The 12,476-nt window shown below is 40.2% G+C and overlaps 1 long non-coding RNA gene across 1 annotated transcript in view; it reads right to left on the bottom strand.

Moving 5' to 3' along the window:
* Nucleotides 1-12,476, bottom strand: part of LOC131565817 (uncharacterized) — a 254,056-nt gene that overhangs the window by 81,607 nt on the left and 159,973 nt on the right. The window lies entirely within an intron of this gene.

Consider the following 12,476-nt stretch of genomic DNA (forward strand, 5'->3'; position numbering starts at 1 on the left):
AAGTGGCGGAAGGAAGTGGCGGAAGGAAGTGGCGGAAGGAAGTGGCGGAAGGAAGTGGCGGAAGGAAGGAAGGAAGGAAGGAAGGAAGGAAGGAAGGAAGGAAGGAAGGAAGGAAGGAAGGAAGGAAGGAAGGAAGGAAGGAAGGAAGGAAGGAAGGAAGGAAGGAAGGAAGGAAGGAAGGAAGTGGCGGAAGGAAGGAAGGAAGTGGCGGAAGGAAGTGGCGGAAGGAAGTGGCGGAAGGAAGTGGCGGAAGGAAGTGGCGGAAGGAAGGAAGTGGCGGAAGGAAGGAAGGAAGGAAGGAAGGAAGGAAGGAAGGAAGGAAGTGGCGGAAGGAAGGAAGTGGCGGAAGGAAGGAAGTGGCGGAAGGAAGGAAGGAAGTGGCGGAAGGAAGGAAGTGGCGGAAGGAAGGAAGGAAGTGGCGGAAGGAAGGAAGTGGCGGAAGGAAGGAAGGAAGTGGCGGAAGGAAGGAAGGAAGTGGCGGAAGGAAGTGGCGGAAGGAAGTGGCGGAAGGAAGTGGCGGAAGGAAGTGGCGGAAGGAAGTGGCGGAAGGAAGTGGCGGAAGGAAGTGGCGGAAGGAAGTGGCGGAAGGAAGGAAGGAAGGAAGGAAGGAAGGAAGGAAGGAAGGAAGGAAGGAAGGAAGGAAGGAAGGAAGGAAGGAAGGAAGGAAGGAAGGAAGGAAGGAAGGAAGGAAGGAAGGAAGGAAGGAAGGAAGGAAGGAAGTGGCAGAAGGAAGAAAGGAAGGAAGGAAGTGGCGGAAGGAAGTGGCGGAAGGAAGTGGCGGAAGGAAGTGGCGGAAGGAAGTGGCGGAAGGAAGTGGCGGAAGGAAGTGGCGGAAGGAAGGAAGTGGCGGAAGGAAGTGGCGGAAGGAAGTGGCGGAAGGAAGTGGCGGAAGGAAGTGGCGGAAGGAAGTGGCGGAAGTGGCGGAAGTGGCGGAAGTGGCGGAAGGAAGGAAGGAAGGAAGGAAGGAAGGAAGGAAGGAAGGAAGGAAGGAAGTGGCGGAAGGAAGGAAGTGGCGGAAGGAAGGAAGTGGCGGAAGGAAGGAAGGAAGTGGCGGAAGGAAGGAAGTGGCGGAAGGAAGGAAGTGGCGGAAGGAAGGAAGTGGCGGAAGGAAGTGGCGGAAGGAAGTGGCGGAAGGAAGGAAGTGGCGGAAGGAAGTGGCGGAAGGAAGTGGCGGAAGGAAGGAAGGAAGTGGCGGAAGGAAGTGGCGGAAGGAAGTGGCGGAAGGAAGTGGCGGAAGGAAGGAAGGAAGGAAGTGGCGGAAGGAAGTGGCGGAAGGAAGGAAGGAAGTGGCGGAAGGAAGTGGCGGAAGGAAGTGGCGGAAGGAAGTGGCGGAAGGAAGTGGCGGAAGGAAGGAAGGAAGTGGCGGAAGTGGCGGAAGGAAGTGGCGGAAGTGGCGGAAGGAAGTGGCGGAAGGAAGGAAGGAAGTGGCGGAAGGAAGGAAGGAAGGAAGGAAGGAAGGAAGGAAGGAAGGAAGGAAGGAAGGAAGGAAGGAAGGAAGTGGCGGAAGGAAGGAAGTGGCGGAAGGAAGTGGCGGAAGGAAGGAAGTGGCGGAAGGAAGTGGCGGAAGGAAGGAAGGAAGGAAGGAAGGAAGGAAGGAAGGAAGGAAGGAAGGAAGGAATTGGCGGAAGGAAGTGGCGGAAGGAAGTGGCGGAAGGAAGTGGCGGAAGGAAGTGGCGGAAGGAAGTGGCGGAAGGAAGTGGCGGAAGTGGCGGAAGTGGCGGAAGTGGCGGAAGTGGCGGAAGGAAGGAAGGAAGGAAGGAAGGAAGGAAGGAAGGAAGGATACAAGATAACTACCTCCCCAGTCCTCCTCTGTTGTCTGCTCCTCACTCCTTTGGGAGATGTCAGACTCCCCAGCAGTCCTTGTCCTCAGTTTGCAGAGTTATCAAATGTAACACCAAGTCTTGGCACCAGCGGTAGTGGAAGAAGTAGGTTGGACTAAGCTGTGGCTGACCACACAATCATTCCACGGGTGCACTTTCTCACATGCCATGTGCTAAAACACTCCTTAGGTAAAGATAAGGCAGCAGAGCAGGGGCAGTGTGCCTCACACACAGTGTTAGGCTGAGGCAGACAGCTTGCAGCCACAGAAATAGCTCAGATAGCCAGTAAATCAATATTTGTGCATTATTGTTCTCACATACATCCCATTTGCTGATCCAACACTTGTTCCTGCAGAAACAGGATCAAAGCGGCCGCCAGCAGCCAGCAGGCAACCAGAGCCTGCTCCCCCTGGAGCCTGCCACAGGTGTGCTGCCTCCAACCAGCAGGCAAAGATCCACGACTCCTTTTAATTAGGGAATAATCCTTTTACATTACAAAAGGACTTGTAGAAGGGGGCATGGCTTCCTCCAGCATTTCTGCTCCTCGGCACAATATCACAGCTCTCTCTCTCTCCAGTGCACAGCAGCTGCTTTGCATGACTCCTTGTCCTATTTCTGAGCAAACCAGAACAAGAAGCACCATCTTCCTATGTGACTGGCAAAGAGTTTCCCTTGTCTTACAGTACAAGGAAACAGAAACTAAGAGGAAACCAAGGACATTTTCTGATAGTGTGCATTCAGTTGTGCTCGACATCTCAGTCTAGCAGAAGCAATCATCATTTTGGGACAGCAGCAACTCAGCAGCTGTGAGGACATCACAGATGGGCTGCCCCCAAGGGTCCTGAGAGAAGTGGTTGCTGTTCTAGAAGTCTGCTCTCTCTTGTCTTGGAAAAATCATAGAGACCAGCAGAGATGTCCCACACCTGGAGCGAGGCAAGCGTTGCACCCACCTCCAGAAAAAGCTTAAGGATAATATAGTGAGTTGTCAAAGAATGGATATAAGGGATGGCTGGCCTGCCTTGAGTACAGCTTTTAATCATACGAATAGCCCCACCAGTCCCCCATTGTTTTCTTGCATAAGGGGAAGTTATGGATGCTATTACATTACCAAAAAAAAAAAAATAGAGAAACGTGTAATTGCCCCTCTCCATTCTCAATTATATATTTGTAACTATGGTGCAAAACAAAAAATCTTCATGTGCTTAAAATCTGCACAAGATAAAATAAACAGTCACCCCAAGTAATCCATCTGCAATCCAGCCCATTAGAAAAGCTCATGTCAGGATTATAACACTAGATCTGACAGAAAAATCTTCTAGAAAATGTGTGCATGGATGATCAACTTCTAGAAGCTTTTGTCAGCTCTACAGACAATTACTCAGATAGGCCCAACACACCAACCTTCTTTTTTTGCCCTTATCTCAGCCAGAAAATTAACGTTATTAAGTACACAATCTTTTTTCATTGGGCTACACAAACAAAATACACACAGTTAATTAATGCTGCAGTCATTTCTTTGATCTTCCAATGAAAACAAAATTTAAAAGTCATACTACTTCAGCCTAGAAGCTTAGAGTTAAAAAGCTTAGGAACTCATCCGGGACTTTGAATCCAAGAATCATTGAGCTGATGTCATTAAAAGAGCTGAATTAGACTTGTAATTATTCCCTTATGAGTTCTGCCGTCTATCTGAGAAAGAAGGGTATTCACTTCTGTCCTCAAAATTGATTTACTCAGTGAAAAAAACAGAAGGGTTGGGGAGGGCAAGAACTTGGTTTTACTGTGCATCTGATAGAATACAAGAAAATAAGTGTCAATAGTGAACAAGATCCCTGCCAGTCAATAGGAGCCACACCTTCTGCTTACATGGCATGGCAGTTTCCCTGAGATGCCCAGCATAAATCCTATCTCCACAGTTCCAGCTGGCTGTCCACTGCTCAGTGCAGTAGCACTTCATTAACATGCAAATGCTTGACAGTTATTGGGCTTAAGTACATCTGCATATTTATAATCAACCATTCCAAACCACATCCCCATTTAAGGAAACTGCTTAATGACACTGAACCTAAAGTCTCTCTCATATCCATTAAACAGCCCGAACCATATTTTTGTGGTGCTTTTTAAAATACTTCTCACATATCTAGGTCAAAAAAATTTGTCAGTCGGTTTGTTCTTTTGTGGCAATCAAACTTTTCTCTCTATTTAACCCCATTTTTCTATTGAAAAGGCAAAAATAACTCAAAAAAAAGTTATGCTTTGGAAATCAATATAAGGTAAATTTATGGCAATAAAACACAAACATCCAGTAAACTATATGTAATGTTTTATCCATAATCTATAAAATATTCACTCAAAATAGACAATCTCTGTATTTTCAAAGCAAAGGTTTGAGAAGCATCAGACAACCAATGCACAGAATTGAAAGTTGCCCCAAAAACCTACAGACTTAATTTCTTTGCTCACAACAATAATTCTTCACATCTAAGGATGACTTCTATGTGTCCTCCAATGTCACATCATTGAAGGCACATATCAAACCCACCATAGACACCCCTACTTCAAGCAGCACATTCTAACCAAAGCATCTGAAATTTTAATGTGAAGTCACATAAATTTGTCCATGAGCTCAGATTTCTCAAAAATTTTCATGAAAATTACGTTTTGTGATAAAAATATTAAAAAAGCCCCTTGCAATAGAATTTATTTTAAGTAGACAAAAACATGCCAAAACCAGCATGTCACAAACCAGCCATGAATATCAGAGACACCTACATGGGCAGTTTCTGCACATGAACTGTAAAACTTGGGGATGCTGTTACAGACAAGAGGTGAGCATGAGCTGTACTTGCATGTGTAAAGAAAGTACAGGTTTGAAAGCCAAACACCACCTCTGTAGAAACCTAATCTGGACAATCCCTGCTATTGGGATTACATAAAAAGTTCCATTGCTTCTGGCCCAATATTTACAGAAATATTTTTAAGGATAACAGTGATGAGGAGAAACTGAAATATCTGAAATACTAGCACAATGATCTGAAGTGTTACATAAATACCACAGTAAAATACAGAAGCATAAGCATTGCAAGCTTCATTTTGCTCATATTTGGATGTATCTATATCCCTGCATCAGAGTCAAGTATGTTCTCAGCTCTCACTGGAATTCTCTAAGAAATATCCAACAAATGAGAAGTGAAGTCCTGGAACAGAGAAGATATGTCATAATAACTACCATTGCACAAAAAATTAATTTACTAGGACAAAAATACAAAAAATCTGAGAAACTGGACCTAAGAATTCACGGTGGGTTTCTGGAGGTTGTCTTTTTGTATTTTAGGTTAATAAAATGTGCAATAAACCCAGATATGCCCAAATGAACAAAATATGAAAAAAATCTAAACAGCATTCATTAAAAACTAAGTATTTTTTTATATACAGGAGCTAAATTTGTCCATATATTTCCCATTCTAGGTATATGAAATGCTGCAGACCAAGAGTAACTACTACAGCAACACAGATGTACATATTTTCATCTACACATGGGCTGTTGAAGCTCAATTACAGGATAATTCCACATACAATTCACATTATATACTATGATCATTCTCAAAGAAAAGAAAAAAATGAAGAAAAAACATTTTCATGAGAAGACACTTGTATTGTGTACGTAACATGAACTTTGTGCTGTCTCTATACTTTGATTCATTTTTCATAGCTTACAATTAAGAATAGGAATGCACCCAACTAGGATTTCCTTTGTTCCCATTGCCTAAAATTTGGCCCCATTACAGCCAAAAAGATTGAAGGTAGCATTTTAAAAACTCCCAACACAATTTAGCTTTTAAGGCTCTTCTTCAGAGCCATGCTTAGAAACAGTGTCACACTGGAAATCAGTGAAGCAACCTTCAGTGTCCAAACTTTTTATAAAAATATTTGCCTTAGAAATCTTCAATCCATTTGTAATTTCTGAAAGTTTTACCACCAGCCTAGAACTTTTCCCTCTGGTATACCTTCTTATAGAGACAACCAAAACGACGGTTTTTTATTGAACAAATACCTCACAAAAAAAAATACTAGAATGCATGGTGGGACGGTTTGTTCTATGAGCAACTGGTTTGGGGTTTTTTGAAGATAAAAAGTTTGATGTTATGGTTTGAGCTGGCCTGTGTACCACTTGGGCATTCATTTTCGTTCTTGTACCAGTTATGACACAGCTGATGAAATAAAGACCTTATTGGAGGTAATATACTAATGGCATCTCATCATCAGGTCAATTTATTTTGTGGCAGCTTACTGTTAAGACAGAGAGCTGGTTCTTACACAGCCCTTTGGTGATGCTTACCTTACCTTTCTACCTCAACCTCCAAGTGAGAGAAATGCTGTCTACATGAGATTTAATATCAACATGACAAATCGCAACTTCCCATAAATGATGAACATAGTATACCAAAATAATACCAGCAAAATGGTGTGGGAGATGCAACATCTCATCACTGAGATCCTCACTAAGTTTCTTCTCCTGTACCTTAGTGGGTGCTTACAACTGAGCTCTCTCTGGTAAAGTAAGAGAAAATAATGGATCAAAGAGACTGCAAAAAAAAAATCAATGTCTTGCACTTGGGACAAACCATGACTTCTGAGCTATGTAATATGTGCCCAGTATGGGGCAAAATATAAGGATACTGAGTAGACTTTTTGGAGTAACTATGGTTAAAACAACTTTTTATCAGGAGAGCCAGGTGGAGATGTGCTTGGGAGCAGTCCCTTCTAACTGAGGCTGAGCTATATCTGCTCCTTTCAAGGTTCATCACTTTACTTAAGGTCAATACCAAGGATTTGGAAGACAGATAAAGAAAGAAGCAAGTAAAATATCTGCTCCAAAGAATTACTCCTTAGTTTCTTCCTTTGATATGAAGTGTTAACCAGAGTTTAGGGTCTTTGAAAAGACCCTGAAAAATCATGTTACCCTTTTACACAAAGCTAGCTTTGAAGAACACTGAGTAAAGAATCCCATTTAAAAAAAAGAGCACTCACACTGCCTTGGATTATGTTCTAGTTTATTTCTATTAATGAACATCATTAAAAAAAAAAAAAAAAAAAAAAAAAAAAGGTGTGATTATGTAAGGCATAGCCAGGAAACTGATCTACAGAATGCAGGTCAGACCCAAGGCATATCTGACCAGCATACTCTCACCAGCACAGCACAGCTGATAATTTCTCACTATGTGCAGAATACTTTGAATATGCTAACAATTTGAAGAAAATCAAAGTTTAGTACACTTTCTTAGTCTTCTACAAAACTAAAACTTTTAGCTAAACAGCACCCTCAGTTACCAAGTGGGCCAGATATTTTTACTTTCAAAGACCTATTTTCCAGCAAATTAAATTGTTTGGCCTGAGGTTTTGCTTTTCTATAAACATAAACTTCAGTTTTCACAAACAAATGAATTGAAGAATACACACTGCAAAATCCTGGAGGCCTTTACTTTGGGAAGCCTTAGAAGACACTTGCTTTGAATCAGGACCGGCAACATGCCTGTCAGTTATGAACATGCCTACTCTTTCTTCCTATTTTTTTTTAACTCAGAATCTTCTCAGATCTCTCTACCTGGTAGAAAATATTGTGTGCACAGACACTTCGCAAAAATAACCTAAATTTCAAAACATAAATTCTCTAAGTTTGTCTTGGAAGGACTTTCCTTGCAATTGCAACTAAAAAGCTGGTGTTAGGCTGTAGAGGATCACTCTGCTCCTCAGCTAGTGAAATACCACAGAGAATTGCAGGAAAGAATTAATTATTTTGCCCTCATATCAGGGCTGAAACAGCATACAGTTAGTGCAATTTGCTCTTATACTACATAAAGGGAAAACAAAACATCAAATAGCTTGTCAGTTTAAAGAGTGTTTTCTCTTTGAGGGGAGGGAGAGGTGAGAAGGGGTGTACATGTAAATGAGGCAGAGAAACTACAGAGGAAAAAGATGCAAGCAAATAATTAAAATCTGTATCATAATGCCTACATACAACATGCCCACTGAGATTACAGGACCAATATTGATTCTAGCATCAAGCTTTTCAATCTTACATTTTACAACTTAATAACTTTCTTTTAAAATATGTTCTTCATGTGTAATCTCTATTATAGCACAATGGGCCCAAGATGACTTTTCAAACAAAGATAGACTTTTATCAAAGAGAAAGTTTGATATAAAGATAGACTTTTATCAAACAGAAAACTTCTTTTAAACTCTGATCCCAGCACTTTGATGTGATCCAAGCAGTTGAATGTCTGAAACCACACAGTTTCATTTCAGCTTGCCCAAAACCAGAAGTTCTTCTGCATGTTATGGCGTACACCTGCCTAATGAGCTACATGGCCAGGTGTTAAAAGACAGATTCATGTTCTGGTTTGACCTGAGTAAAGTTTTCAGTTTTCAGGTGACACTCCTGAAAGTATTTACTTCTATATTCAAAGGCAGTATTAAAAAAGGGGAAATGGTCTTCTGATGTGGGGAAGGTATTTATTCCCTAAGCATTTTTACCTGTGTTTTGTTTTTCTAATAAAATCAGGACTTTTGACTTGGTAAGAAAGAGATTTCTTCAAAAAAAGGAAAAGCAGCATCTTTATTAAATCAAAACAGATTTGGACACTTGTCATTCTCCAAAATGCAGATGATTATGAGGCCTAAGACAAGAAGCATAAGCTTAGCAATGTTATTTTTTTTCTCAAGGCTCTGGCTGTCTCATATGTCAGACAGGCATGTGTGTTATGCACATCCAGCAGGGGACAAAGATCAGAAATTTAAAGGAGCTGTTTGTGATTTTGAATGGGATGTGGCACACAGATGAAAGAGCAAACATTTTTCCCCTTAGTTTAATGCTAGCACTAGATTCCTAAATTAAGCCCAGCAGGAAATAAACATCCACCACAGATTTCAAAAGCTATCTCACATCTTTGTATTAAAACGTGTTATTTTAAGAGTCCCAAATGTTGCATGTCTGATTTTTATTAAGTCCAGAGCCAACATAGGAAGTGTTATTTGACTTTAGTTTAAAAGAAGGCAGAAAATATCAGTGGACAATGGGATGTAAATTGCAGGAAGCCAAAGCAAAATTTAAGAGTATCAGATAATGGGCCTGATGTTATTATCTATAGGAATAAGAAGGCCACAGGATTCAAAAAACTACTTTGATGACCTTGAGAGCTCACTCAGACTACAGAATATCAAGTTAGCAAATTTTCCAGGGCGATCGGAGGGACAACAGTCTCAATTTTTCTCTTCCAAACAAACTGGGGGCATGTTTCTGATATGCATTTCTGATTTCCTTCTACACTAAATACCTACAAATACCTACAATGTTGTACTCCAAAGGAGAACAAAATAAAACACCACTCCACATGTTCCTCACACATTTCATGTGTGTAGTTCTTGGTGAAAAGAATAATTCTGTGGCCATATACCAATGCAATTAAAAGTTCCAACTCTGAAAATTCCTTATACAAAGTCTAGAAGTACAAGGATAGGATTTTCCCCAGCTCAGTCACAATACACTAAGCTTTTATTTTGGAGTTTGCAGATACTATTTTTTTTCCTTTTCTCTCCCACTGACTTTGATGATGTTTTGGGATTAAATCAAGGAGTAGACAGTTCCCATGAGATGAAAGACATAACTGCAAAAAAACCCTTACTTAGAAGATTAAAAAAAAAAAAAAAACAAAAACAAAACAACCTCTAGGAGTTTGTTATGTATTTATTTAAAGAAACACTCCCTTGAAGGGGCTTAGAGTTCAATATTTTAAATAAGTTTCTGTTTTATTAATTCTAGCTGGAAATACAATGCCTTTTTTAATTGCCAAGCTGATCAAAATTATAACAGGACATTCCCAAGTAGACTAAATGTATTTTTACAGGCAGAAATAATAGCTCTAAGTTCTTCTGCAACCAGTGCCAGTAATAAAACCTAAGCTTCTCCCATTTATGGCCAATTACAACTCCCAGCAACCCTTACTCCAATGACACCATTTCAACAAGGTTCCACACATCCCATCTGGGCACAGGGGCAGTCCTACTATGGCAAAGCCTGAGCCATGGTTCAGGAGGTTCAGCCAACCTCTCAGGCCACACTGAGCACAGCCCTGGTAGGCTCACCCTCAGAAAGGACTAATTTATCTTCCTCTTCTAGCCAGTCCCATATTTCATAACATTTTTATTGCTTTCCTCTTCCAACTCTGCCCAAACCTCCGAAGACCAAGACCTTAATAACCTCCAAAGGTTATTGGGAGAAGGGATGAAGCAGAAGAGGTACAGAGGGAGGGAAAAAAAAGAACAAAAAGGAGACAGGAGAAATAAAAAGGGAAAAGAAAGGTCTTGTTTTCTTTGGGAAGTAGGCGAAAGACTTTGACAGCAGGCAGAATTGTGTGCACATGAATGAGCTTTCTCACACTCCTGAGTCAGCTGACCCAGAGGAGAAAGAAGACCTTTGGTTTCTGCTCCTGACATCACTTCTGCATGCAGTGTAAGCCAAGCTGATTTATGTTTCTATTTGTGCAGGCTTAGAATAAGCCCATAGTAACTTACATACATCTTCCACATTGTGGACAAGAGTAATTTATTAGGGACAACAGGCTTTGAGATCCCTGGGTAAAAAAATGCAAAGAACTAACTCAGTAGTTTCTAACTCAGGGCCTGATTGTCATCAGCAGATTCACAGGCTACTTCAGGTACCTACATTCACCAGCTTGTGTCTCCCAGTTACTCGTCTCATTTTAAGTTTCCTTAACTTGAAAAATCCACCTCTGTGAGGTTTTGGCTGTGAGGCTGATGAGGTATTGGATTTACTATGAACTCAGGTTAAAAATTGTGCAGGACCTTAAGAAAATGCTGACAAAACCAGAAGCAAATACCAGTTAACATCCAGAACTCTTCTCATAAAAGGCCAGTGAAACTACACTTAGAACTCCCTGAATGTTTCAACCTACAGGTGTAATAATTTGGCCCATCTTTGCAAAAGATGACTTCATCCTTTGCAAGTTTTCTGTTCACATACATTATAGTAAAAACCATAAAAATTATGTTTGCTGTTCTTTGCCAATTTCAGAATCTAGGAAAGAATCTTTCTTCCTTTCATTACATTTCTTATCTTGTTAATCTGCTTAAGTTCATATTTCTCTACAACCCTAAAATGCAGATTTATCCCTTTATATTTGATCCTGTTTTTCATTCCAATCACAAAGCTATTCTGCAGGCTTTGCTTTCAAAATGTGCCCAAATACTATGAAGCAGTAGCACTATGTTAAATTAGTCCAAAAGTGTGAAATACAGAATTGTTTTTAAACATGATTTGCTTTTGTTTTCAAAAGCGGGTGTGACATAACTGCTATTTATCACGCTGACTGATGTCATTGCATTAACATGGGCTGTGGCTGTTTCTTGGACACTTCTGTGCTCAGTGGTCTTGCATTTAAAATATAAAAAATGCAGTTAAAATACTTTTAAAATTACAAATGTGAATTATAACAGTTCTCAAGGAAATTCTGGTTTATTTTTAATGCTGCACTACCAAAATATTTGTCACTGGAAGCAGTGAAATGTTAGAAGTTTGGTATCATTACCTCAGCATATTCAGGAATTTAAACTGATCAAATTATGGAATTGATTTTTAAAGCTTCAGCTTAGGGAAGAAAGAAGGAGATGCCTGAGAAAAAACCATCCGTTCCATCTGCAGAGTGGAATTGATTATATGTTCTGGATGGCTTATGCTCTAGGACTATAAAAAATTTCAGGTTACTTTGGTTGCTAGAGGAGCTATTAGTCAGCCTGAATTATTGACATATTTTTGTGTAGTGTAGCTGCAAATACCTCCCTCAGTTTTCTTTTTCACTCTCAGAATGTAAATATTCAGAGCTATCATGGAAAGGAAGGTCAGAAGGTTCAACATAGGAACAAGCTATTCCAGAATGTAAGATTCCACCAAAACTAAACTTTTATTTTGCAGATTGTACACAGGAGAAAGTTTACATCTCCTCTTCCATTAGCTGCTCTTAAGATAATTTAATATCAATATATATGTAATACATCAAAATTAAAAAAATATATCCAAAGACTGTGCCACAGTGTCCAGAGAAGCTGTTATAACCTTCATTGGATGCTTACACACCAAAGACTAAAAGGATTCACTGGGCAGCAGGAAACTATGAAAACAGAATTTAAGAAAACATTAGGATTCTCCAATTCTATCATATCTATGTAATGGGAGATACACAGACTTAAAACCAGGCAATTTAGGAAGCCTAACACACTTCATCTTTGTTCCAAAACACACATCATGACTAATACTAAAGTTCACTGAAAGAACAAAATAAAAGAAAAAACATAAACTATTTTTCTTTATTTATTTTTCTTTTTTTATTTTATATACTAACATCCAGTCCCGTAGGACTTGACTACACTCTTTCCAAAAGAGGCCATTCCCTTTCAATATTCTGAATCAATCATGATAGCTGAACAAGTGATCATTAATTATTTGGCCTTACTCTTACTATTCAGTGTGAAGTCCCATGTCTTGTTTACCATGTACTGTTCAAAGCCTGATTTGAACAATGAATTATTCATTTGCTTGTGGGTTTTCCTACAGTGCTCATCACAACATCTGAATGCATT

This window comes from Ammospiza caudacuta, chromosome 1, assembly GCF_027887145.1.
Source record: "Ammospiza caudacuta isolate bAmmCau1 chromosome 1, bAmmCau1.pri, whole genome shotgun sequence".
NCBI lineage: Eukaryota > Metazoa > Chordata > Aves > Passeriformes > Passerellidae > Ammospiza > Ammospiza caudacuta.